General features: G+C 52.6%; 1 protein-coding gene across 11 annotated transcripts in view; it reads right to left on the minus strand.

Moving 5' to 3' along the window:
• PITPNM2 (phosphatidylinositol transfer protein membrane associated 2) overlaps positions 1 to 4,089 on the minus strand; it is a 124,794-nt gene extending 120,705 nt beyond the window's left edge. For 7 of the 11 annotated variants that reach the window (XM_084217364.1, XM_084217363.1, XM_084217370.1 and 4 more), the window contains exon 1: positions 1,814 to 1,927. The gene's annotated coding sequence lies outside the window, so the exon portion shown is untranslated. Of the gene's footprint in view, positions 1 to 1,813; positions 1,937 to 3,760 lie in introns of those variants that run through there. The other 4 variants (XM_084217374.1, XM_084217367.1, XM_084217371.1 and 1 more) reach the window with 2 other exon arrangements.
• Between the last annotated feature and the right edge of the window lie 2,051 nt (positions 4,090 to 6,140).

Raw genomic sequence — 6,140 nt, forward strand, 5'->3', positions numbered from 1 at the left:
GACACCACAATCAGAGAAGCCACATTCCCTCTCAGTTCGTGGGTGAGCTCAGACAGACTCTGCCCCAGCACAATCTTGTGGCACTTGGATTTCCTCCAACACCCAGGAAATAAAGTTATAAATAAAAAGTGTTTTATTTATTCTCTCCTCCCTCCCCCATTAATTATTCCATCTCCATTCACACTGAAAAACTACAGAACATTTTTGTTTATAAGACACTTTTGGGCTCGAAATTAAATTTAGGCATATTTTACCAATTTGGGGAGATAAACAGAAATATTAATTGCATCACACCCTACGTCAGCCAGTTTTAAAATTAAATGAGAAAGCATCTTCACCATTTAGAGAAATTGGCTGTTAAGAAAACCATGGGTTGCTTTTTCCTTCTAAGAAAATAAAAATAAAGCAAAGCAACACATCGATGCCTGTTTCTAGCCTCTCCTCTTATTTGAGCCTCTAATAAGAGGAAGCCTAAAAGAAAAACACCTTAAAAGAAGAAATGTTTCTCGAGGGATCCTGCTTGTCCTGGAACAGGACATTATGGTGAATATGCATGAAAGGCATGAGTCAAACTATACTCAGGAGCGAGCATCAGCTTTCACTTGCCATTTTCCAAAGCCTTCCACTCAGGCTGCCAAGACAGCAACTGAATGACAAGGGTTTTATTTGAATGCAGAGGGGAGATAAATGCTCCTTAGGACTAATTGGAGGAACCTTCTTTAAATTAGCTCACTTAAAGGATGTGCTGCTTCTCTCTTTGGCCAGTTTGCAGAAGCAGTAACAATTTGTGAATAAAAAGAGAGTAATTATTTCAATTCAAAACCTTTTAGCCCCATTGTCAATTTTAAGTTTTGAGAATTTCTATTAGGGGTAAAAAAAAAACCAGGACAAGGTCTTTCCAAACTGGTTGCTGTCAAGTAAAATGAGAAGTTAGATAAAACTCCCACGTGCCAGATGGTAAATCACAATAAATGCTCAGGCTGTTAGATGCACAACAAGCGACAAAGCATTGACACACACCATCAGCAGCAAACCCAAAATAGAAAAGATATTTTAATAAGAAGTTGTCATTTGGGGAAAAGATCCTCGTGAAGCTCATCAGAATCAAAAGTCATACACTGAGGGCTTCTTATTTTCTTCATCACCTCACATAAGCTTGAAAACAGCTAACAGTATCAGGTGACTTACACTAGGCTCAGGGCTACAGACAGCAAGAGCCTTGGAGTTCACTATTTAGGCACCACTTCTGACCCTTTCTGCCAAGTTCTTAAAAAAATATTGTTAAAGGATACCAGGGAATTGTTTACTCAAACCATTATTGTTTCCCGAACACAGATGCAAGAAAAAGTTTTATTAAGAAGATAAACAGCTGCTACTGTACACGGTTTAGATGGCAACAAAAGCATCTAAGGGCCATAAAGGGAATAGTAAGGGAATTAAAAAGCATTTTTATGCATGAAGATGGCTAACATCTGTACGTTCATTAAAGTGGTATCAACTATGCTTTTAATTAAAAGTTAGTGACAGAAACTTAAATATGATTAATGAAGCCCAGCAGCCTAGCAGAAGTCTGCTCCATCAAAAGCAGCATAAGCTGCGTTCCCAGCCCCGGCTGCTCCTTTCTTCCCCTCTCAGAGACGCTGCCACAACCAGAACACGCTGCAAGGACCACAAAGCAGAAATCCTGAGACAAACAACAAGCCAGGACAAGTCTGCAACAGCGCTTTCATGCCTGGCCATCCTTTATCCTGTACACCCCGAGGAGCCGTTTCAATTACCGAGCAGCCCGCGGCCACAACAAGGAGCTGGTTACCTGTCACAATAACCAGGCACTCAGAGATCCATCGGAGGCACGAGGTCTGCCACAGGAAAAGAGGGAAAGGGCTGCCCTGCAAGCAGCAGTCTCCTATTCAACAGTGGGTGGGGGGAAAACCCCTCGCCCAGAAGCCAGTGCTGAACTCTGAAAGGCAGTCAGTCGTCTTGTGTTACCCGGAGCACAACGCAGTCACGACAAAAATAAACCAGGCGATAAAAATACAGCACGAGCAAAAAGATGTGGGCACGGAACAGGAATCGGTGCCATCAGGGGATAAGGAGTCCTACAGCCACTGATGTTCTCACATGCACTCAAACATCCGCCTATTGAAGTCCCGATGTCCACAAAGACAGATCTATTGTCACTTTCCTGTTCAGAGCTGAGCACTCACAGATTATGTCTTCAAAGACTGAAGACGCTTCCTGACATCAAATTTCCACTTAGCAGCTTCCAGACGCATAGAGAAGATGGAAGCCCTCACTGTAGACTTTAGAGCAGGTACCAACACACGAAGAAACTTTTTCTTTTTTTTTTTTTTTTTGGCTTAAACACACAGTTTAAATAAACTTCACCTCAGTCGTGGCATTTAAAAGTGAAATGTGACAGGACTGACTTGTGTAGCTGACTGAGCAGGGTGCTCCTCTGAGGGGCTCCCTGAATGATGCTCCCAGCTCCAGGCTGAGCACCTCAGTGCACTCTATGCTTCTGCTTCTTCAGTGGAGCAGGAGAGGCTGGGGAGGACATGAAGGAAGGGATTTAATCCTCCCACAGCTGGGCAGAAAGCTCGAGATGTTCACGCTGTAGCCATGGAGCAGCAGCACGCTCCAGGATGGACCCAGGGTTGTTCGGGAACACCAGGCAGGACCGCTTCTGTCAAGGGGTGGGGAGGCCAGGAGAAAGGACTGCCGGGCCCAGCAAAAAGAATCCCCTCTTGCAGCCCATCATCCAGCTATGGAATGGAATTCTGCTCTTTCCAAAGGGAAGAATCGCTTCCTCCCACTCCCGCAAGGAAAAGCACTGCCTGAGGAGCACGGCCAGCTCCCGGCCACCACCCAGCAGTGCCCTGACACAGGGAGGTCTCGAGCCCCGAAAGCTCACGGGGCTGTCCCTCAGCTATAACCAGTCACTGGCATTTATTCTTTGAGGCTGCTGCGGGTCTCGCCCTCTTCTCCCACAGGGATGGGAGGCACCCCCGGGCAGCCCCTTCACCCCCTCCCCACGGCCAGGCCCCGTCCGAGGCCACTGCACGACAAAACCTCCACCGGGGGCCTCTGCCAGAGCCGAATTCGGTGAAATTCAAGGCTCGGAGATGCGGTACTGGAGGAAGGGGGCCAGGACGGAGCTCTCCCGGGCACTGGCTCCGGCCCCGAGCCATGACCGCCCCGAACGCTCCAGGTGCCGCGACCCGGTAGGGAGGGTGCTCTGTCCGTCCGCTCGTCCCCGGCTGTCCCCGCGGGCACGGAGCGGTGCCTGCCGCCCGCAGCCCGCCAGCGCAGGGAGAGCCCGGCACCGGCCGTGCCACACGCCGGACCCCGGCGGCGCGGGGCTGCGCTCCCGCGTCCCTGCCGTGCGGTGCCGGGCGCTGCCATGGCCGCGGGGCCCTCCCGGTCACCGACTGCTCCATCGGGAAACTTTTACCGCCGCATCCCGGGGGAGGACGGACAGCCCGGCCCCGCTCAGGCCGCGGCAGCCTCCAGGTGCCGGCGGGGACCAGCCGCGGCCCGCGGGGGCCGTTCCGCGGTCCCGGGAGGGGCCCACGCGCCGCACCGGCCCCTCAGCGGAGCCGCAGCCGCCCCGCGGGCCCGGCCCCCCCAGCTCAGCTCCCCTCGGGCCCGCCGCGGTTCCCGCCCCCGCCGAGGCACAGCCGGGCCGGCCCGGGGGCCGCCAGGTGTCGGTGCTCGCCCCGCCGCCCCCCGCCCGCCCTCAGCGCCCCCCGCCACGCACCGGCTGCTCCCGGCGCGGCGGCCGCGGCTCCCGCTGCTGCTGCTGCCGATGCCGCCGCGGCTCGGCGGCTGCCGTTCCCTACGGGTCGCTGCCTGCCGGCATGCCCGCGCGCCGCTGGCATAATCCCCGGCGCGGGCGGGCCGGGCGCGGGCAGCTCCTCGCCCGCCGGCGCTGCCGCGGCGCGGGGACGGCGGAGGCGGGGGGAGGCGAGGCGGGCGGGCCGCCGCAGCTGCGGGGGAGGAGGGAGCGGGGAAGGCGAAGAGCCCCGCGCCGGCACTGCCCTTGCCCTGCCGTGGCACGGTGGCCGCGCAGATTTATCCGCCCGCCGAGCGAGCCGAGCCCCGCGCACCGGCAGCACCGGGAGCCGCCACTTCCTTCCCCGCGCCGCTCCGCGCTCCCTCAGGCGAGCGGGCGGGGTGAGGGCGCCGCCTGGCGGCCGCGGTGAGGAGCGCGGGGCAGCGGGACCGCCCCGCCGTGCGGGGAAGGCGCGGGAGGAGCGGGAAAGGAGCCGGGAAGGACCGAGGAAAGAGCAAGGGAAGAGCCGGGAAAGAGTCGGGAAAGAGCGAGCGGATGGTGCGGCGATCCCCGGGCTGGTACCACCTTGCCCCGCTCCGGGCCCGCTCGCTGCCGGTAGCGGTGCCGCAGCGAGGGTAACGGCGCTCACCGAGCCCAGCGCTGTGCCCTCACCTGCCCCCGGAGCAGCGCTGTGACTCCTCGAACTTCACTCTCTGCAAAGCTCAGTGGGGAATAATAAAAGTGTCAAAAAGTTGAGCCATCGTTTTATGCCGAAACCTCAGGAAAAGACCCTGCGATGAAATTTACCATGGCCTTTTAAACCTTTGTTAATTTCCTGCGGTTGTTTTTCATTCAGGACCCATCAGCCCAGCGCTTCTTCCCTCTCTGCAAAGTACTCGCAGTTTGTTCTGTAACTGCTCCCTGCGTTGCCATTTAAGTTGTAGTCCACATTACAGCCTAAACCTATCAAAGCTGCAACTTTTTAAATTTGCTTTCTATAAATGTGAACAAACAAATTTTATTTTCCAAAGTTTAAATCTCAGAGCTGGAGGAGTTGAAATGTTTATTATCATAGAGAAAAGTATACTTGGGAGTGTCTTGCGAGGGCAGACTGAGGCAGAGGAGAGCCTGGGGCTCCAGGCAGGACCTTGTAGATCTGGAACGGCGATAAACACAACATAGCTGGGAGGTGTCAGGTGAGAACACAAGAGGAAGATGACTAAAGTCCTCCACAGAGGAAGCAAAAGCCTCTCTGATTATCTGGAAATCCTCATGTGTCCTCAAAGAGAGAACAAGGCAATTTTCTGGTGTTAAGGGGAAGTCGAAAGGGGATTAAAAACAAAAGGACGATGTCCAGCAAAGGGCAGGGCCAGCACGAAGTGAACCTCTGTGTCCCAGTTTTTGGTGCTTCGGGTCTGATTTTCAGGAGCACTGAGCATTCAGGCCTCCCACTGATTTAATCTGGAACTGCAGAGCCTCTGCCCCTCTGATGAATCAGGCCAAAGGCACCACACTGAACAGGTCACACAGATATTTGAGAAGGTTGGCCTAGAAGTTTACTCAAAGCAACACTTTTTCCCCCCCTTCAGCGTTATAATAGAACAGAAATAGCCTAAAGAGCTCCAACAGATGGAGGAGGACTTTTGATTAAAAAATAAATTCTGACTCACAATTCAGTTTTCTGGATGTAATAAAAAAGAGTCCATGAATATGAATAGTGCTGGAGAGAATGAAGTGGAGATGAAGGGAGGTTACAAGGAGAGGCAGTGAAAGAGCTGAGCTGATTTACCTACTTGCCTCTAATGTCTGTCAGGAAAATTCTTTGGTTTTGCTGTAGCACTGATGAAAGAAAACAAGACCATTACTGGACTCATGAATTTTTCCTGTGATGGATTCCTTGGAAAAATCCTGCTGGCTGGCTGATATTTCTGAAGAATGCTTTAAAATTGTACTTGTTAATAACAGAATAGTGGGGAAACTGCAGCTGAATAGAGTTATACAGGGAAGAAAAGATTATCTCCCCCCTCCACCCCTTCTAAGTAAAAATTACCAGTGAGAACATGGAATGCCATCAGAATTGTGCATCTCTTGGTGGAGACTGGCAATACATGGAGCAAGTCCTCTCCAAGCATTCAGATCCAACTTCTGCATTTTAGAGTAAAGGAGAAAATGAGGAACTCCCATCCTTGACTTCTCCCCAGCTCTGATCTTGCACTGGAAGTACCCACAGGGTTGCAAAAACTACAGAATTTTTGAAAAGATCATGCATGGGTTGGACAATTCTCCATCAAATATCTTAAACCACAGCACTCTAATTTTAGAATCAGACCTTCTCAAGCTTCCTTTATGACAGCTATTTTGGCCC

The sequence above is a fragment of the Fringilla coelebs genome (genome assembly GCF_963513975.1).
Source record: "Fringilla coelebs genome assembly, chromosome: 17".
Classification (NCBI taxonomy): Eukaryota; Metazoa; Chordata; class Aves; order Passeriformes; family Fringillidae; genus Fringilla; species Fringilla coelebs.